Source organism: Corvus kubaryi, unplaced genomic scaffold (genome assembly GCF_017639235.1).
Source record: "Corvus kubaryi isolate FWS band 111438036 unplaced genomic scaffold, C.kubaryi_AGA036_p1.0 76, whole genome shotgun sequence".
In the NCBI taxonomy this organism is placed as follows: Eukaryota; Metazoa; Chordata; class Aves; order Passeriformes; family Corvidae; genus Corvus; species Corvus kubaryi.
The window spans coordinates 8,106,534-8,128,926 of record NW_024582063.1 but is presented as its reverse complement, the minus strand read 5'-3'; the positions used below and the strand labels follow the sequence as shown (position 1 = coordinate 8,128,926).

Sequence of the window (22,393 nt, the reverse complement as noted above, 5' to 3'; positions counted from 1 at the left end):
GCTTCAAATTGCTGCGAAGGGTTCTGCTGTTGTTACTGTGCAGCAATGTACTATCTGTCACATTTTAGGAATATGTTTATAATTAGTGCCTAACTTAGAGGATCAAAGACCATGATGTGTACCTTTTCCCATTCCAATCTGTTTTGTCTAGTTAAAACAGAGTTTTAAAGTTTCTCAGGGCAATAGTTGTCTTTCACTCTGTGCAGACATGTGCCTCACAAAATGAGTCTTGATCTGTCACATTTAAGCACTAGCACAGCACAGCTAGCAAGTCACGAGAAACAATATGAGTACAAATAAGCACTGAAACATGAGACCGGTGCTGCTGGAAAACCCTGAGGTTTATATGTCCACCGCACTGGTCAGCAAAAGATTGAAGGCCATTTCTCCCCAAAGGGCTGAGAAAGGGAAAAAGGGAAAGTGTTGTGTTCTTGTCCTGTTTTTAGACTTTCCCAGACGTCTACTTATGGCCAGTACTGGAGACATATTTGACCAAACAAACTTCTAGTCAGATGCAGGGCAGCACTGGTAAAGTGTTTTGCCACTTCACAGCCTTCCTATAAATGATATTATATACAATGGAAGTTATAAATTAGAAAAAATTATTCAGACTCAGTTTCTTCTGTCAGTATAGCTTGGCTGATAACTTGTCTCCACTTTTTTGAGCAAGATAAAGCCACAGGCTGCATCAGGGCCAATGACCTACAAACAGAAAAAGCCCCAACTCTACCAGTCTTGCATGTTTTATTTACTATTTGGTCTCGTCTTGCCTATAAAGGCTAAAACTGGAAATAATGCCGAGTAGGAAAAAAAAAAAAGAACAGAGCAAATTCACTCTTAATTAACAGGCCTTCACATGACTTACTCTGTTAACTTTATCCTAGTGTTTAGATGCCAAGGAATGGCAGGACATGTGTGAACTACATTAATTTAGAATTACGAATGTACCTTAAAAAAGAAATAAAATCCAAAGGTTGAAAGAGAGCACAGAAAAGAATATTTAACCAGAGCAGCTGGTAATTGCTGTCTCTTCTCCCTTGAGTTTTAGATATTTTTTCCATTACTTGGCTGGATTTCCTCCACTCATGCACATGCTTTGACTTTTTCTACATGACATGACATTAAAATGTTATTGCCTGACAAAGCAAGAAAATTTGAAACCAACTTCTGTTCCACACAGTGAGGAATTGCTGAATTTCCCCTCTTTTTGTCAGGTACTATGCACCGTAAGATAAAACCAGTGTTCAGAACTATTGCATGAATGAACTACGTGAAGAAGTCTATCATTTATTTTGTTAGGATTTCAACAAGAAAGTAATTTCATCCCTTTAAATCGTCACACAATTTATTATTATAGTATTATTTCTATTTTCCATTTTTCAACCTCCAGAACTGTAAACCATCACTGATGTGCCATGTGGTAGGTCAAAGGTTACCATCTTGAACATAAGATCTTCCCAAGGAACTGCAGTTCCCATTTGAAACCTGCTGGCTCACAGCGGTAATCTACAAGTTTCCACAGTTCACAGAGGTAATACGGCCTCTTCCTGCAGCAGCTGCATCAGATAGAAATAACAGACTGATGGCTGAAGAGGAGAAATTAAAAATTGGGAACTTCTTTTCCTTATGTCATGTCAGGGGCATGCTGTGCACTTGGCAGGGTGGCCAGGAAGCTCAGCCCAGAACCTTCGGCACTGGTGGGGCATAAGCAGTGTCAGGTGTCACAAAGCAAAGTCACCATCAGCCACCAGTGTGGCCACAGCAGTGAAGGGCGGGTGAAGCAATGGATTCCAGCAAACTGGAAGTTTCTCCAGAGCAGGCAAAAAGCTCCTGGTGGCCAAAAGCCAATAAAACAGCTCTGCTCCATCTAGTCATAAAGCCTCTAGCACAAGGATAGCAGGAACAGCGATGCTTCTGTTCCTAAATGCCAAGGAAAAAGCCCCATATGAGGCTGTATGAAGCATGATTCAGGGGATAACTACAGAGCCAGTACAAGTCACTGAGCACTGTCTGTTCAAGAAGCTGAGCTTTCTGTGACATATGTCACTAAGATGAATGTTCCTTTGTATCAGAACTGCAGTCCCTCTAGTGCAGCATCCTACCACCAGGATACTGTCTTTGAAGTACCTGAAAAAAAACCCTTCAGCAAGTGAATATATAACCCAGTTTTTTCTTGCCCTCATACTACATCTTCTAACACCCAGAAGTTACCTTCTGAAAAAAGGAAGAGATTAATTATTCTTCCCAGTAAATCTATTAGAATTTCCTACAGAGTAGTTGATACATCAGTTTGTGTCATCTTTAAACACAATTAAAAGGATGAGAAACAAGATCTCAGTGTTTATCAATACATTTTAGTACTAGCAAACACTTCAGCAGCTGCCTTGAAAGCATTTCAATTCCTCTAAAGTGGCAAGTAGTCTTAACTCAGCATTTTAAAATTTTCCAAATACTCCTGTGAACTGTATACTGTGACACTTCAACTAATGAGGCCAAATTAACAACTTCAAAGTTTTAAATTGAAGAACTAAAGACAGCCACTGATGTCTAAATGTGCTGAGATAAAATTAAACCTATGGTTTACAGCCAAATTCTCTAAAGTTGCACTGTCACAAAGGTAATGTGGTATTGGAGGACAGGGAAAAATATGTTATCAGATGTTAATAATAAATTTAGCCAAGGCTGAGACCAGCAAAAGTTTGGGAGAATTATAAGTGGTAAAGTTATCATCATTTGTTTGTGAGATCTTGGCTTAATCAGCTATTGCAGGATGAAAAGAATGATATTTTAATGTTTCTTTCCTGAGTTACAAACATAAAATCTTTGACTAAGAATTGCCTTCCCGTGCAGAATGAGGCCAAAGAATTGTAAATAACTAACAGTTAAGACTTTCTCATTATCTTAATGGATGAGGCTGCCAGCACCAGCCAAATCTGAAAGTCTCTATTTACCTACCTGTACATGTATATTCCTTGGTGTGTCTTAAAAAAGATCTTTGGATTCCACATTTTTGGGCAACTGACAACTCTTTGTGTATGAATGAGTGTGTTTCTATAACTTCGTGACCATTTCATTTATTTAGATGGGAACTTCTTTATTTTGTTGCAATTTCTTAATGTTTTCATACTATACTAGTCCATAAGTAATCAGGACACCTTTCTGCATATTTTTATTTCTTTGTAGTTCTTTTAAAAAAATATTAGGGAGAAAAAAAAACGACCAGACATAAAGTCTGTTTCCCATTTTTATCTTTTACAATTGGCCCAATAAAACACTTAAAAATATAATGATTGTAATGGGCAAGTATATTTTACTTGTGATTTTCAATCTCCATTGTAAATTTGGTTCCTGCTCCAGCCCCCACTAAAGTCCACAGTGATGTTGACATTGGCCCCAATAAAGTCACAATTTGATCCTCTAGAAGCTCACAGGTGTTTTCAAGCAGAAAGTATGAAGAAATATGGGCAGGTATGTGCATGTTTGTGAGAGCAACAGAGAGGCCGCACCTCTATCTTGTATTCCAAAACTATGTACTGTCGCGATAGAGGGGAAACCCAGACGCTCAATATGAGTGATCAGCAGGAATCCGCTTTATTGATTGTACCAGAACTCCTTATATACTAACAATAATAGGCTTTATGCATATTCGTAACGGTGCATTCTAAGTGGTTCACGTCGATTAAGCTGATTCTAAACCCCTCCTTAGACCCCCTTTCGTGGTCAGCAGTTCTGCCTTTTTCCCTGGCCTTCTAACCACAGATGTCCATTGTTTTGCTGCCAAAACCTAACCTTGCTGGCTCTGCAAATAAACCCGTAGCTCAGCAGTAAGACTCAATGGTGGTTCAGTTACTGAGCAAGATACATGTAATATTCTGTAACTTCAGTTGTTACACAGGATGTGTGGTGCATTGTCTTATGAGACCTTGCTCAGCTAGCCACAATGTACTCAAGTAGTTTCTTCAAATAACGTTAGGGGTTGGTTGAAAGTGACTTTGTTTACTGCTAAAGACTTAAAAAAATGAACTCTTCAAAACGTACAGCTGTACTGGACCTTCACAACTAAACTATTTTCTGAAAAACGCCACTTTCTGCTAGTCACTTTCTGCTAGACTTCATCATGGAGACTCAGCTCTTCTTCTCAGTAAATGACCACCTACAGTGGTGTGGGACAGTTTTCTGATTTTTATTTGCTCTTTCTTATCTTCTCAAATGGTGCAAGGCACAGGTTAGATCAAAAAGCAAGCAGAGAACAATTCAGTAAGAGAGAACAACATTGTTTAAAACTACAGCACCATGAAGCTAACAGGATTTACTGACACAGGACTTTAATTTTTATTTTCATTGTGCAAGCAAGAGCATTCCTGTTACAAGGCGAAATTAGTTAACAGGGCAAGATCATACAGCATAGTAGGGGAGCCCTGCTGTTCCTTGCAGAAAGAACGTCAGAGCTGAAAGGAGGAGGTATTAAATGCAATTCCCTGCTGCTCGCTCTCTTAAGGCACCAGCAGCTCTCCACTGGAGGCCTGCTAGCTGCAATCAAAGTTTGCCCTAAGAGACCTTCTCCACCACAAAGCCATAAGCAACAGCAACACACCATACTAGAAATCTCTTACTAAATTTTAGCATAGTCCTGGAAGCCTTACGTGAAGGACGAGCCTCAGTTCTGCTATTTCCGAGCAAGGCTCTACAGGATTTCACAGGATTACAGGGCAGTGGAGGTGGGAAGGGACCTCTGGAGGTTATTAGGTCCAGCCCCTTGCTCAAGCACAGCCACTCGGAGCTGGAGGTCCAGAGCCGTGTCCAGGCGGCTTTTGAATATCTCCTAGGAGGGACAGCTCACCGGGCAACCTGCGCTTTTGTCACCGGGCAACCTGCACCTGTGCTCTGTCACCCTCACAGTGGGCAGGGATTCCCGGTGTTCAGGGAGTGCTCGCTGTGTCTCCGTGCGTGCCCACGGCCCCGGTGTCGCTGGGCACTCCTAGGAGGGCTCTGCTCCTGGCTCCGCGCCGCCCGCTGCCCTCCCGCTGCCCGGGGAGCCGCGGTACCTCGCAGGCCGAGGGAGGCAGGGAAGCAGGGATGGAGGGAGGCAGCCCGCCGCGTTGCCGCCGCCCCGGCCCCACACAGCAGCACCAGCAGCCCGCGGATCCACCCGTGCCCGCGGCTGCCCGGGGAGGAGCGCCCTGCCCTGCCCCGGCTCGCTGCCCCGCGACCATCCACACCTGCCCTCCCATCCATCCATCCATCCATCCATCCATCCATCCATCCATCCATCCATCCTTCCTCCCTCCCTTCCCCTCCCCTTCCCCTCGGGGCCCTTCCCCAGGGCGCTCTCCCCCGCAGCAGCAGCGGCAGCGTTGGCGGGGGCACTCCGGAGCCGCTCCAGGCGCTGCTATTTATAGCTCAGCCGCGCTATTTTTAGAAGCGAGAGCGGGTCTGGCTCGGCAGCAGAGGCTGGCGAAGCGTGTGCGGCTCTCACACGGGCGGCCAAGAGAGACCCGTGGAACGTGTCCGCTTGGCACATTAAACATTCGGGGCACCAACGCGGGGTTCAGCCCCTCAGACCGGCCCGGGCAGGCCCAGAGGGGCGCCTGCGCCAAAAACCTGAGTGTGAGCAAGGCCGAAGTGACCAGAAGAGCAATCCTGACGGTCAGCAGGCCCTGTGAGGGCTGTGCCCTAGTGCCCTTCTGAACCGGGCATCTCTTTGAAGGTGTCAGGAAAAAAACAAGGTCTGAAAGCAGGAATGCTCCCCACACATTTAATGTTCAGAGCGATGTTAATGCGTAAAGATCTATTGATTGCGATGAACACTTGAAGCGTTAAGTATCAGTCATGAAAGTGCTTAGTTATCAATATTCAGTCTTTAGAGCTATCTTAGAAACAGGCATTATTGTGGGAGTTCATTAGCTTTTTGAGAGCGTGCACTCACCCTGAAGGGTATGTCCTCTCTTTCCATGGTACGTTAAATTCACATTAAACTTAGAGGGAGCCACGTGTGTGTAATGAACCAAGGTATAGCCCAGGGCACGCACACTCTATCACCGGCCTCCATTATCTACATTAAGTGACCAGAGGATAAATTAGGCCTCATGTGAGCATTACCCTGATATTTCCTGCAGTTTTAAAAAAGTCTTTTTATCCAGAACTCTGTGTCCACTCCCTGTCAGATCACGCAGCTCCCGAATAAGCTGTTGAGAAGCTGTGTGACAGTGCAGAGCTGGAACTGAAGAAACCTCAATGGAAGAATACAGGTCATAGGATCAGGCAAAAGGTTATACCAAAGGAAAGCATAGGTTCATGTAAATTTGATGCAAATTCTTCATGGGGTTGTTAGAAGGGATAAAATCTAGCATTTTCAGAGCCCAGATAGTGCTTTAGCACTTCACCTGAAGGAGTATTTTAATTAACTGTAAGTCAATAGCCAGTGGGTTTCACCCACTGTAGAGTAAGAGGTGAGGAAGAGCACTCTGAGTAGAACATACTGATCACTGGTGCCCCTTGTATATACCTAAAGACATTTAAACATCAATACCACATTCCAGAAAAGGGTATAAGTTGTAGTACAAAAATTGTTGCAGTGCCTTGCCATTTTTTATGTAGAGAGTGACCTGCTGTTCCAGAGTCATCCTAGAAATCCTCTCTCTGAAGGCCATCTTCAGCCCTAGTGGCATATAGGCAAGAATGGATCTAGAATGATGCAGTAATTGTACAAGAGGGAGGTTAAACCTCCAGCTTCAGAGAATTGTTCAGTGTTTTCAGTCACTTCAAAAAACAAGCTCACGTGGCAAGTGGAAGACAGAATTTCTACCTAAAAGTTTCCAGATTAATTAAATCAGGCAACTAAACATTTTTGTCTTCTAACTTCTTGTCTCCTAGCAGATCACTACAAGTGACAAATGTTCTGAAGAGCAAGCTATGTTTTAAATTTCACCTAGGCAGTTAATTTGCATAGAAATAACTGAATAGTCCTTTAATTATCCCATAGCTCTGTTTTAGACAGACAAGAGCTATAGCTCATACTCTCTCAGTTATGTTGGTGTAGCAAGAATAACAAGTAGCTAGGAAAAAAGCATTTTTGTTATTGAAGTCAGGACACGCATGTCTGATTTCACACAGGGAACAGATGTCATAAGTAAGAAGATACCATTTATCCACAGTCGCTGTTTGGGGTTGAACCAAAAGAAAGTTGAGTAGATCACACGCCTGCAGTCAAGAGAAGCTTCTCTTAATATACTGTTCATTTTACAACCAAGACAAGGCTTTTACGTCCTTTAAACACCTACTTTTCTCCCATCAGTCGTTTTTTTGATTAAAGAGGAGGAAAACCAAAACGAACATCTTATGTAGAAGATATAAAGATATTTTGAAAAGCTTCCTTTACAAACGCTCCTCTTGGGACTCCATCTCTCTCACAGAGTGGATCTCTAGTCTGAACTATCCTTCTCTGTGAACAGGTAAGTTTGTGTGCTTTTATTGCCTTTTCATCTAAGACAGGTTTGTAGCTTGTATTTAATTAGCATATCTTATGCTGGCACTCTTGAAAATGAAAAAAAAAGGTTTGTTGAAAGCAAACTATTAAAGAAATTCAGAATGCTGAGGAATAAGCAAGAGAGGAAGGAGATCAAACAGAAAATTGCTGGTTATCCTCACAAAGAAAAAATAAGTTGTTTGCTGTTCTTTGTTCCTTTTCTCTAATTAGACTTAGCAGCTTCTCTTCATGGTGACCATGATAGAGTTTTGCTTACAGCCTTACCTTTGTCAAACTCAGCAACAAGATTTTTTTGAAGACCCTGTTTTGTAAGAATAAGGCAGTCTCAATCTTACTGTATATAACTTCTGATTTGATACATTTGTGGGCAATGTTTGTCTCATACCTGAAGAAAGAAATACAACTCTTTCAAAGTGATTTGGTCAAAGTTATACTCAGTGTTCGGGTTTGCAAACGTTGTTCAAGATTAAGCAACTTTTTCATTTTAATTCACAAGTGGGAATAAGAAGCTTTGAACTTTAAACTCGATTATTGTGACATTCCAGTTATGTTGTTGTTTTCACTTTTTCTGATACAATTTGATCAGGAGACAACATACAAAGAAGTAATAAATACTGGTCTGGTTCTGTAACCTTTTATTTGAGTGAATAATAGCACTGGGACTGGAGGGACTGCTACTTCTGCAGGTAGAACAGTGATGCGAACATTTTGTTTCTTAAAGATTTAATTCATTAGTAACATACAAGGAAGATGTATAAAAATTCAGTGTTGCTGGACTTTTCAAGAGGCACAGCAACTAAACAAACAATTGAATGATCTAGCAGCAGCAGGAGACCTGCTAATGCAAATACTTAGTGGTGTGACTCATAAAAAGCAAGCTGAAAGAAAAACATTAACCAGCTTGCCCTTTCTCCGTCCCTCCTTCCTTCCCTCCTTCCCTCCTGTCTGCTTCCCTCCTCCCATGCTCTATCTTAAAAGCACAAGCAGATCAACACCATGGATATTTCCCTACTTGCACGTGGTATATCCAAAAGAATTGGAAAGCAAGGCAAAAGTGTGATGTCATTCCATTTTAAATTGTAAACCAATCTATGTCAGTCTCCTTCTTGCTGAATCCCTAAAAAGGCCTAAAGAGCTTTTCTATCTGTTTTACTACATTTATTAGTCACCATCTTGGTGTATAGGGCTTGTCCAGATGTGGAGAACAATCCTGGAGTAAAAAAGCCATCAAGTCTAAGACTTCAAATGTAGTGGTGCTGCAAAAACTCCTTAGAGGCTTTAGAACCTAGTTTTCAAAACCATAACTGTCAGACATAACTGTATAATCCCAACCTTCAGCAATCTTAATCCATCTGTGGGATTTTCCTATGAATTAATACTACCCTTTGGTTCTCTCTTTCTCTCTGTGTTTATTTCAGTGGATACTGTTAAAAGCTGGGTGTAGCACGATGTGTTTGGAGTTTTCTCTGCAGCTGTCTGTGGCTTTATTATTCTAAATTTTCTTTCCAGGAAGCTGCAGTCACATGACTTTAACCAACATACCTCTCACACTGCGAAGTGGTCACATTAGCAAAGGGTCACATTTGAGTCAATGTGAGATTCAAATTGTTAGAATTGAAAAGTATTTTTTGATTGTGGTTGCCATATACAACTATTACTCAGGGAGGGGACCATTCTCTTTAGGGGGTCCCTGAAGCACAGGTTTTACTTCTTTAGTGAAGTTGCTGACTGTCAATGCTTACACTGCCCTGTGAACATCAGTGGAGATTGTGCATATTCCAACTCCAAGCACACCATAAAGACTGCAGAATTAAGGTGCTGCTGAGATTATTCCAGCATCTTCTTTTTTACACAGAATGTAAAAATCAGCATTCTCACTCATCACCAAGCTAAACTGATGGGTGCTTAGAAATGTACTCACATCTGCTCATTTTTCTTCAGACTACATCTTAATGGCACAATTATAAGTTACTCTTGTTTTTTGCTGAAATTTAAAAAGTAAAATCTCTCCTTGCTATTTCTCATCTAATACATAAATAGCCTGATTTGTTTCTTAGAAACCTTAATTCTTGCTGAAATAAAGTGGTAGAGGAACAAGTTTCTAAAATACATGTTTCCAACCTCTGGGAGGAAGTCTGTCTTACTAATATACTTATCATTAATCTGCAATAATGATCCAGAAACTCAAACCAGCAGGAAGGATAAAAATATAGAGGCAAGCCTTAAATAACTTGTTGACAGAGGAGATTTATAAGTAATTTAACCTCAATCTCAGCTACAGTGACCACTTGCCACTCTGGTTTTGCATGGCATTTTATTCTGTCCTTTAAACTGGTTCATCACACATCTGTAGAGCAGACGCTGTGCCTTGAGCCTTCACAGGAAACTACACAGCTGAATGCAACACCGTAAGAGAAGGCAGGATTTGGGAGCTGGTGCAAGAAGTCTGTTCTCTAAGCCTGTTTGAGGGTACGCCATCAGCACCTTCAGCTTATGATATGGACTTTGTAGGCAGGGCTGGAAGATTCTACAGGTCCTGAAGTCATGGAGCTAATTAGGCATTACAGTGATGAAGTACCTCAGCCTGAATGAACCCATCCAGGATGAACTCCATATGGAGCACTGCAGGAATTTTGTGTCTGGAGTGACACTCAAGATAGACAGGTTCAGTCTGATAAAGGAGAGTATCTTGAGGCTGTGTGTCAAATTAGGCTTGGAGTGGAAGATTTAACATCTTCACCTGAGACTCTGCTGAGTATTGCTTTTCTGTGTTCACTGCAGAAGATGCATCTGCACAGTGAAAGGAAGGATGAACACAGATTCAGTCTATTTTAGAAAAAGCAAGATCAAATATAGGTTTGCAGACTGAGCTTCATTTTTCCGAAATAAAACTCATGATCCAGTGATTCCAAGCCCTTCACAGTCAAAGGAAAAACAAGCAATATAAATGCTGATGGACATGTATGAGATTTAATTCATGGTATTAGTAAGAATTCAAATTATTTCTAACATTGTTAGTAATGCAATTATTTCATTACCAAATTTAAAAATAATTAGATGAATCTGTTTTAAAATATTTTCAACAGATCTCAATCTGGATGTAGATGAATGATCCTTGTTGAAGTGCAGGGATATCTGCTGAAATATTTAATTTTTGTTACAAGGGCACATTCCATGGCATTGCCATGTCATGTGTTACCTTGGCTGTAACATTATATTGCCTGAATCACTATGAAAGCACAGTTCAATGCATTGTGCAAGAGACCTGGTGACTGCTTCCCAGCAGTGATGAGAATGAGTTATGAGCCTCTCTGCTTCTTCCTAAAATAACAGGGGATGAATTTCATGTGGGCAAACACTTGACTCATTCTTCTTGGAACTGATAGCTTACCACACAGGACTTGGAGGCTGCTCAGTGAACCAGTCCACGGTTCACAGGAAGAAGAAGCCTCCAGAGGAGCTCAGACACTCAAAGAATAGCATTCTTGGCCAAAAATAACTCAGAGCACTGAAAACAAATTGAAAAAAAGTGTTGGTCTACTTGTAAATCTGTTGCAGCAACATGTACCTCCAGTCATATCTGAGAGATGAATGGTACATCCATCTCTGTCTCTTCGCTCTTCTGTTTCCAACCAAAGCTTCTTCTCAACCAAACCAACACTACATAGGATATACATAGGCTTGTGACCATGAGTCACAGGATCTATGTCAGCTGCTGCTGGTGAGGACCCTGGTGCAAGATGTGAAGGTAAGAACGGCTGCTTTGGGGCAATTGCAATGATACAGTGATATCTGCACAGGGGCTGAGAAAAGCAGGAGGGCTGAGGACAGGCTGGAACTGTAGCAATGGCAGTGTGAGAGAGGGACAGTCCCACGTAGGATGCTGTACAAGGAGGATGGGTAGGCAGCATCCTTGGAGTGTCCTGAATGAACGTGCAAAGGATGCGATGCACCACGTTGTGTTGGGGGTTTCAGCAGTGTTTCATATGGATGTGTGTGAACATGGGGGTGGGGGTGAGACGGATCCAGAACAGCAGAATCAATACATCTCTCCTATCTGTTCACACCCGCTGGTGAACTGGAGGTCACCTTTCCTCCTGTATCCTCCACAGATGCTGTCTGGCTTGCTCTCGGGTCTGTAGCAGACTGTGAGCAATGGCATGGCCAAGTTTTTGAGTCTGTGTGTTTTGTCTTGACTGACAGACTTCTGCAGACACTTTGGCACAAAGTAAAAAATGGCTCAGTGACAGCAGAAAGAATATGTCCTTCTTGGAGATGTGAATTCTTCCCTGGATGAAGGAGCTGCTGTGTAATGCCAGCCAGCATTCTTGCTGAATGTTAAGTTTCCAAATTAAAAAAATTATTTAACTGTACACAAGGCAATATGTGCTATGAAGTGCTGCAGTGCCATTACTCTTTATGGATTGTTAGGCAGATAGGGAACCAAACCCAAACCTACCTACATACCTTCTTTCCTTCGTTTGTGTTCCCTTCCCTAATCCCTGTGCAACCACTTTTTCATGATAACGATAAAACATTCTTTCCTCTCTCAGAAGTTTAAATAGGGGGATAAAGAGAGTGACCAGCCTCATGAGAACAAGGGAAAGGGTCTGGAAATGTTTGGTGACGGAAGGAGAAGAATTGATCATTCCTCAAAGTGTGATCACTCCTCATTCCCTTGCTTCTGAAAATACATAATTCCAGTACTGGTACCAGAGAAAGTATAATCTTTGCTAGCCCTGGGAAAATTTCAGGTATGCCTGCTCCAAGAAGTATACTTAACATCCTCGTTTGTATGCTGACAAATCTGCCTTCATTCCAGAAATGGCACGAGTCTCCAAGGAAAGAAGAACATTTCTCTTTCAGAGTACTTGTGGCCTGAGGCTGATCTCCGTAAACTGTCTACAACTGAGGTTTCTCTGCACTGGGAAATTATATTCAAGTTGGAACAGGAATGCAGGAAATTAATGTGGTAACAAACACTGTGCTAAACACAACCATCTATATTTGGAGTTGGACTCTCCTTTGTGCTAAATCCTGCTTACCTACACAGGAAGCTATAAAAGGATCTTGAAGTGGATAAAATGGTTAGAATCAGAGGCTTTAAACAATACATGGAATACACCAATTTGAAAGACTTGCTTTAATACAACTTACTGGTGTAAAGAGAGCATAAAACAAGTAATTTAAAGGAGACATATCATTGTAAATTGGTCATAGCAGCTTCATGCTGAAGTTGAGTTTGTGCTTGATAACAGAGATAAGTAAAATAAAAAATCCTGTGAGCATCTTTATAGACTCAATGAGGATCATGTTTTTATATTAGTATGCTAGAAGAAATATGATTAACATGGGTTTGTTCTCATGAAGACACTTGCATCGAAAAAAAGCTAGGAAGCATCCAACACTATTGGCCCATCCTTGCAGAGGGTTAGGAGGTGTCATTTAAAAATGGGAGGCCCAGATTGGCATGAAAATCCCATTTGTTAAACGTCTTTTAGGACCAAACTGGCTCTGTTCTATCCAGCTGCTGGTTTTGTTAGGACCTGTGCATCACTAGGAATGCTTCCTGTTGCAATATGTTATTTTTGAACAAAGATAGGTTTCATTTGCCTTCTCTGAGAACTGGCATATGTAATGGGTTTGAACAAATAATAATAAGACTGGAAGCATTAGACAGTAACTACTTAATCCTGCAGTAATTTTATTAATTTTTTCTTTGTTACTAAGGTGGTAAAAGTAATTGAAATGTTAATCTAGAATATTTACTAGGGCATTATGTCTACTCTATATTCAATTCATATTGCAGTGCTGTGGGTTAGAGATGGATTTGCTACTAGAAAATTACGAAATCCTTGGATCTCTGCAGTTTTGACTTAAGGGATTGAGCTGTGTAAATTGTACTTTTTTTCTGCCCACAGGGTGTCAAGAGATGATCAAACAGTTGGCAAGCTTTATATGACTTTGATATTGTTGTATCCTAACAATAATAGATCTGCAAAAGCAGGAATTTCTCCAGAAGTTAGCCTATAGGGTAACTATTTTTGCAGGCAGTATAGTGCAGGTGTAAAAAAGCTAGTGAGGGTGTGACCTTGGGGAGTTCTATACTTGGTACTTTCTGATTCAGATCATAGGTTCTTTTTGTTGAGCTTGGATAGAGTTACATGTAATATTTTTAAAATTAAGGGATATACATAGTACAAGGTGGAAGATGCTGGTGTTATTTTAAGTCTGTTTTCATGCAGCATAGAAAGTGACACAGTGTTTTGGATATTGTCCTGAGAAGAAAAGCCAAGAAATTCTGTTTTTAAATCCTGATACTGACATTTACTCAGAGCCAGAAAGAATGAGGCAGCTCCTGAGGCACAGTTACCCCACTTCTGCTAGAGAATTGTTATTTTACCCCTAGTAACTGTATTTTCAAAATGTAGAAACAATTCTTATATTATGAAGGTTAACCAGATAGTGTATGACAAAGTACTTTGAAGATTGAGTATTGAAGAAATTACATACTTTTAAATAGGGCTCAGTATTTAATAACCTATCAGATAGCTGGCTCCTGCTCCCTCTCTCTTGCAACAATTTTGCAATTTGTTTTAATGACAGTAGGATGACCTCCAGAGTCTCTGCAATTTTCATCCACATTTTATTTGAAGACTGCAATGCCTGGTCTAAATGACTCTTTGTGTTGTCTCTAATCCCAGTTCCATGTAGCACTTTTAGTCATGTGATGATTCAGGAGACAGAACAGCTACTTAAGCCATAAGATCCTTCAGCATTTTAGATATTTTATCATGTATCTGAATTCCAGCATTATGTCAGATGCACATTTTCTGTACTTTCATCGCTCGTTATCCACTATTCAAAAAGAAAGCCAGTGGTTCCATCAGCTGAATGTTTCAGTATATAGATGTGATCAAAGTGAAATCATGACAAATAAACAGCATAGGAAAAGCATAATTGTACAATTGCAGGCAGAAGAATCAAACATGTGCCCACTTACTGTATTTGGACTGGAGACAACTATTGTTTTGTAAGAATAATTTCCCAGCTAAGGGAAAATAAACTTAAAATTTCTGGCATATCTCTTAATCTGAAAATTCAGGGGAATTTAGAGCTGCACGTGAAATTTGTGGTTTAGACCCAGCTCTGGGGAAAGTAGAAGTGTCAATGAAGTTACTCGTGGTAAAATTATAACAGATAAATCTGCGAGATAAATGGTGTGATAAATCTGTGAGGGACTGCCAAGAAAGTTGATTTTTGTTTATGCTGTTCTTGTGTTCTGCTCCGTGTGCATACTTGTGTCAATTCTCAAAGACAGGTACTCAGGTGCTGAGCTGACTGTCTCATTAGTCTGGGTGGTTTCGGAAATTTTTGGGAGTTGCACCGGTTCCCCTCTGCATATGGGAATATGCAATGCTGTGTGGCACTCTTCCACATCCTTGACCTGATAGCTTCACTTCAGGAGTGGTGGACAGCAGTGGTGACCTCAGGTGCCTATATCCTGAGCTGGGGCTGAGCCTCTGGCCTTGTGCCACTGGCATTTTGGGTGAGTTGTAGCTCTTTCTTACTGTTGTCTGCTCCCCAGCTCATTCCAAAGAGCACGGTTGGATTCTGGCTTTACACTCTTGCACAAGAGCTTCTCTCACACCTCAGGTGTTGGGAGAATGAAGGGAGAACATGGTCCAGGTTTCTTCATGTGCCAGAGCCCCAGACAACAGGTAGGCAGGACATTATGTGACCATACTCTTGCTGATGGACACAGGGCTGTGCAGGATATGTCTCTTGCCAATGTAGACATCCAGATACATTTTAGAGGGAATTCTTCACCAGTGCTCCAGAAACTTATAAGGCTACAGTAGTACTTGAAGTTCAGGGTTGCTCAAACCTCTGGAACAGAATTTGGTCTGTACTAAGTAAATTGTATTGAATTTAGAATCTGTTGTTGACTTCCAGTTAAATCAACAAACATGTATGAGAAACAATTAAATATGTTGATTGCTAATTGCACAGAAAATGTATGTGTTCTATTACATCTCATTCTGTTATTTTTGCCCTTTGGTTAATAAATATAATAAACATGCCCAACCTAAATACATTACTGCAGGATGCTAATATTCTGAGGATATTGAATATAATAGTTGTCCTGGAGAAATTGTCCAACAGAACAAATAAAAAAATACACAAATAATTTTATATGATTTGATGTGATTATTCTGTCTTAAATTTCTAAGGACAACAATTATCACTCTAATTGCTTTCTCAGAAGTCCTAAATAGCAAGCTAAAGGAACAAAGGATAACCACCAGTCACAGACCAGTAACAGACTTAGATCATCAACAGTGAATTTCACTCTAGTGTATTTTAAACAGTTGATTGTGCAGCATATGCATAGCTAAGGGACTCTTTCCTAAGAGGAGTAAAAATAGTAATAAGTAATATATTTGTGCTTTATAGAGGTATATATTCATGAACATAATTTATCTGACCTTGGTCAAACTTTGGTTATTTGTTAGAAGACTTCTCATATTTTATGAAAATGTTTTTTAGGAGAAGTAAATTATTTAATTCAAAGCAAGACAGCTGCATTTTTCAGCAAAACAAACAAAATTCCCAAATTCAGAGCTTTCAAGAACACAAGAATGTTGAACTAATCATTCAGTATTATTTTGTATTCTTTTATAAAGGTTTCAACACTGCAATTTAAATCAGCAGGCTACCTGTTCAACATGATTTTCAGAGAGATTCCGACTGAGCCCTGATCTGTAAAAGTATGTACTTTAAAAAGGTTCTCATTTTTCTAGTGCAAGTGCTGAAGAATTGAATGAAAGAGTGAAATCAAGGTGCATGTGAAGGCCTATTTTTAGTTTTGCATTTTCCATAGACAAGTTGGTTACAAATAGGATGTGAACTCTGGAGTAATAATTGAAATGCAGACCACAACCATGTATTTCTTGAAATAGCACATGGTTAAAAAGGTACTGATACTTTTACGTCTGGACGAACTCTGCTCTGTGGATTTCTTCAGCAAATAAAAAACCCCAGGAAATTGATGCTTTGAGCCTTCAGAGTCTTCAAATATTCTTGCAAGACCACTGCAAGAAATCAGCTTACTCTTTCTGTCATTTTTCTGTTATCAATCATGTAATTCATATCAAAGGAGTTGAATCAGAGCCTCTTATACATATACATTGAGCAGATAGCTCTGAAACCAGCTGACTTGAAATACAAAGTGTTTCTTTGCAGACAAGGGCTCTAGTCTTGTCTGTGTTTAAGATATTCCCATATAAATAGTATTTCCTGAGTTTTCCAGTGGTTTTCCTTAAATTTGACAGGCTGGGTTGGTTTTGGGGTTTTAGGCTGCCATTGTGTTCCATTTCAAAAATATGACTGAAAGAGGCCTGTGCTTTAATCTCCATGTGACTGCTGGATTTTTATATTCCAAACACCCACCATCCCAACTGCAATATATCTAAAATATGATCTATAACTTCCTGCAAATTTACATAGAAGTTCACAAATATTAGTCATTTTGAGGAACGACACTCACTTTAATACCAACAACCATTATGTGCCAAATAACTTTGTGTCTCCTTATCTGTGCACTTGTATTGGTAAGAATAATTTGTATCACGCATTTGTATCACTGCAGAGCAGTGTAGATGAGTCCTTGCATGGCCTCATATCACTTTAAATTTACTGCTTGAAGGCTGTGCATCAAAACATTTTGTGCATCATTAGCTTGTTCCTTGCCAGATGACGTGGTACCCACACAAATATTACCATCTGGTAACTTCTGCTTAAAGCAGCTGTTGTCAGAATATTCCAGAATTTTAATCAGCCTCTAGATTTCTACATGCCCAAGTCAAGATACCTTTTATCTCATTGCAGACAGAAGAGCTTCTTGGATGACAGGGCTGCACTACAGTGTGCTGGTCTCCCCCTCAAGCTGTGTCCATAAACAAAAGGGCCATGTTCCAGATATAAGTCCTTAGATGACAATTGACTTGCTCTAGGATAACTTCCTGTGGGAACATCTTCCAGGTCATACCGACAGAACTAAGGAGTACAGAATGCAAGAGAAGAAGAATTGTCCACTAAATTGTGATGGTCTAACAGTTGCTTTGGCTCTTGGGTTTTAAGGAAGGATGCAACTGAAAACATGCTGTTTATTTTGGTGTGATGCTTCTTAATGACTGTGCATTGATAAAAACAGCTACTTTTAGGTTTTGGGATATTTGGGTCAGATAAAAATAAAACACTGAAACCACCTGTGCTCAAGAGGAAAGGAATCTTCTCTACAGGTTTGAAAATAGGAAAATCCAAAAGAATAAATATTCTATGTGGGGTTTTTTTCACAGGGATTTACCTATAATTTCAGAAGGACACAGTAGTGGGAAGATACTAATCAAAAGACTGGCAAGAATAGGTCTTCCATTGCTGACATATAACAGCTGTGAAAAGTTATCCTCCATTTCCTTGAATCACCATAAAGTTTACATTTTAAGACACAGGAATTACTTGCAGACATTTCTGTGTAACATAGTAACAAGGAATAGCATTGATTTAGCTACAGACACTGTATGTAATAATTTCTTTACCAACACCAATGTGTATTTGTCCAGTGAATTTAGTACCTTGTTTTCCAGCCAGTGGACTTTTGTCATTGATACAGCATGTAGTTAGTATGACCCATAGTTTTAACTATACAAAACAACTGTATTTTGCTGAAAATTATGATTCCTTCTAGGAATTTTTGGAGGAGAGAAAACTGAGACACTTATTGCTATAACAGTAGCACTCTACAGAAGAATTCCATTGGCATGGGGTTTCTATTAAACAGCAGAATGTAGGTAAAAAGTCAGTGGGTACTTTCTTTAAAAGTTTAACACAAATGAGTTCAAATATAAATTCTCCATCATCTGATTTTACTAATTACCAAGACAAACAAATAAACAGAAAACCCCCTGCTCCCCTCCATAATTCTGTCATATTTTATTTCCCAGAACCTTAAAAATTTGTATGCTGTTGTTTTTCACATCCCCTTCTTATACTGGCCAAAATTTGTTTTCATATTTGCCATGCAACCCTTCAAAAACACCAACTGCAAAGACTGGGCTGCTGTCCTAGAAAGTGCAGATATTAATGTTGTTCCCAGGGAATGCTCTTTGGGAGTGTTTTCCAGTGCAGACACTGGTGTGTACAGATACTACAAAGAGGGAAGTGTTTTACTGTGGTTCTTGTGTTCTGCAGATTCTCAAAGCTCTCCTTTCCGGCTGAATTCTTATGGTTAAGTTTTTTCCACATTTGTGGCAGCTGAAGCTGTGTGGAATTGATCTCTGTCTGTCCCACGGAGTCTGGGAAAAGGTGGAGTGCTTGCCTCAGCAAGGCCACAGAGGTGCAGAAAGGTCATTGTTGGTGTCTTCTGCCACTGGAATTGCAGTGAATATTTGTAGTGAATTCCCTGATCAATTCTGGCAGAGTGGCTGCATACCCTTTCACCTGGCACTGCCACTTCTCCCCAGGTGATTAAGGGATTGGATCTCCTAGTTTTTCACAGTTATTGTAGCTGGTTTGGTTCATGTCAGAACACAAGTCAAGAGCGAGCCACATTTGTCCTGTGTTAAATGGCTACCCAGAAATAGCACAGGAGATTAATTTGGATGAATATGCTGAAACAGAGTATATATGAGGACATATACTTTCTGCATTCCACTCACTCATGTTTAATGCATATTCTTTATTTTGTATGCATATCAGTCCAGGCAAGAGAGTGGGTTTCTGCAAAGCACTTTGTTTTTCCTTTTCTCTGGCTTCTCTGAAGGCAGAGACACATTCGAGGCACCCACACTCTTTTATGCATATCTACTGCTGTTCATCAATCAGAGAGCCACAGTCAGATCATCAAAGCACTTTGCAACCTTTGTCACGTACAGTTGCTGGTGTATTTTATCCCCTTCCAGCATATAATTATTCAGTCCCTACTTTATCATTGATTTAATAAGATATTTTTCTCAACCATTCAAGCGCTCCTGCTAAAGTACAATTATAGCAATTATATTAAGGAAAGTTGTGAGCTGAAAAAATGTACAAAGCCTTATTTTGAAATGAGGTAATATTAGCAACAAAAATGACATGCAGCTTGGAATTTGACCAAGATAGCACAGATTAAAGAAGACTAGTTTTTGTACCACGATATTTTTTGAAAATCATAGAAGTGTTGAAAGAACTGGGAGTATCACAACAATGCTGATTTGGAAAAGACAAAGGAATTAGATTGTTTTGTTCTCATACTTGAGTAGATCAAGAGTGATTCCATTCAAGCAAATATAATTCTGCCAATAGAAAACCAAATGAAATAGGAGGAGAACTGACTTAGAGAATCTTTTGAAAGTGTTATGCACAAGTCAAGTCTGACATTTTCTAGTTTCTCTGTTGAAAAAAAGCAAAATAAAGATGACTTCTCTTTGTTTGCTTTTGTGCCCTAAAGAACACAAGAAAGTGTGTGGATGCCAAATGTCATTTCAGTATAGATTACATATATGCATGCACTGTACTGGTACAGAAATCATGGCACTTTGTAGGGCATTCTGCTGCATCTTACTCCTCCAGTTTGACATATTAAACTTCAGAATATATAGTCATCAAGAAAAAGGGAGCCTGAAAAGCCATGGCATTTCATCAGCACTTGGCTTCCCTTAAGAAAACTGTCCATATGCAGAACACAAACAACAAGCTGTGTCTCCCAAGAACCATCTTGCATGATTGAATCTATGCTTGGTACACCAGCAGAGGTCTGCCATGTGCGTTAGGAAGAGACCATGAGAGTAGTCTGATTTTATCAAGCCTACTTGTGCAACACTTATATTTCTATAAATTTTAGAGGACATAAGGCACATGACTTTCTAAATCATTTTAGACTCTTGACTGCTCAGGTCAGGTATCCTGCTTCCTACAACGGCCATGACTTCCCACTCACAAGTAGCAACTACTCAGATGTTGCCAACTTAAAGACAGAAAGTAACTTCTGTCTGCTCCTGTCACAGCTTCAAGAATTTAAACAAACTATCCATATTCTTTTATCAATAGGTAACATTGTTTTAAAGTCATCTCCACATACTGCCTGAACTTACATACTTCTGTTATTACAACAAAATAATGTTATAGAATAGTCTCTTTTTGTAAAGCAAAGAGGCATCTATTGTCTTTGAGCTGCAAGTTAGAAAAATCTAAGTCCTCTTCTCCCCCTCTCTTATATAAGCATGATAATAAGATCTTAACTGAGTGTATCTCAAAAATGAGAGAAGGAGAATCTGCAGCTTGTTCTGCAACACTACTGATGGAACTATTTCTGGTACTAAATTTTGTTCAGTTGTAAATCTGTGTTGGCTTGAGCCCTCAGCTACCAGCTATAGATTTAATCAATGTTTGGAGCTGGATGAATAATTCAGTATGATCTATTCTCTTTCACCTTGTGAAATCCATCTTCAGGTTTCATCTCTCTCATGTATTTTTCCAGATACTACCTGAATCATTTCAAAGCTATTCATGTCTCCCTTTAGGATAATGGTTCAGATAACATGAGCAGTCTCTCAAGTACTTCAAGGAGTTCTGCTTAAACAGTAACAAATAAAAAATATTGTGCAACAGCAAGCCTGCAAAATTCAGTCCTGATGTTTTAGCCCCTGAGTTAAATGGGTACATAGGTGATATTCTAACAGGAGTGAAGTGAATGGCACGGTTCCCATGGACTTGTAAAAGAGACTGATTTCAGATTAGGTCCCAGTTCCTGCATGTGAGAATGTGAAATTTAGACTTGTGAATGCAGTTTTGAAGTGTGTTTTGCATGTTCATCTCTGTGAAATTTCCCTTGTTGGTTTAAAAAAAGAGAATACAAAGATAACTGCAATTGCTGAATTGTAAATATTTGTATGAATGCTTATTAGAACTCTATTATACCAGTTTTATGCAGAAAAGTTCAGGTTGGCATGACCAAAATATAGCGTTCTTACATTAAAGAGGTCAGATTAAGTTTTCTGCTTTGAATGACCTGGTGTAAAATAATAATAGATGATTCATTTCCCCTTCCAAAAGCATGGCTTGACTGCTTAGACACAATATAAGCTTGGCAGAAAACGCTGAGATTTAGGGGTGGGGATGGTCATTTGCAAGTTTAGAATGTCTTCGCTGGAGAAGCTGTTCTACAGCAGTCCTATGCCTGGACTAAATGATCATCCTGCCTCTGGTTTTCTTTGTATGTTGGGCCTTTTTTTTCTGGTTCTGCTAGACCTCCACTGCATTTTGTGTTCGAGTTAATGTACCTCATGCCTTTCATTTCCCATTAGACAGGATAAGCCAAGGTACTATATTCAATACTACTTATTTCTAACAGCTAAATAACATTTCTTCCTATATTTTTCCTGTTTCTATATACCTTCCACCCAGAACCCAATCTTCTCAGTGAACAGATTTAGCTACTGACATCAAGAAAACAAAATTATACATTTTTAAAAAAATCAAGGTGTGACAGTTAATGGTGTTATGTTGAAACAGGCATAATGTGGTGATATCATGGGCGGCAGATTGATGTTCTTAATTATTTATTTTCATGCTTTTAGGTGCTTGGATTTTTAATGTAATGTAATTGGTATCATTTCATCACATTGTTACATTTAGTGCCTTCAGCTGGATTTAGGGATATGTGTGATGATTTTTTTTTTTCTTCTGGTAACTGGCAACATTTGGATGAAATGCAGAGACAACACGTAAAATGACAGGTTGGTGAGAAAAAAAGGTCAGAGAGATATAATTTCCACATCACGGGGAAGATAAAGGCTAAACAAGGTTGTCAAACAGTTTTTCTCTTGCTACTTGTGACAGAGCTGCTGCAGAGATTTCCAGCAATGT

The 22,393-nt window shown here is 39.8% G+C and overlaps 1 protein-coding gene across 3 annotated transcripts in view; it reads left to right on the top strand.

Moving 5' to 3' along the window:
- The first annotated feature begins 7,211 nt into the window (after positions 1–7,211).
- The window catches only part of KCNK2 (potassium two pore domain channel subfamily K member 2), a 68,565-nt gene continuing 53,383 nt past the window's right edge, over positions 7,212–22,393 (top strand). The window contains exon 1 of one of the 3 annotated variants that reach the window (XM_042051724.1): positions 7,212–7,451. The gene's annotated coding sequence lies outside the window, so the exon portion shown is untranslated. Of the gene's footprint in view, positions 7,452–10,927; positions 11,235–11,987; positions 12,241–22,393 lie in introns of those variants that run through there. The other 2 variants (XM_042051725.1, XM_042051727.1) reach the window with 2 other exon arrangements.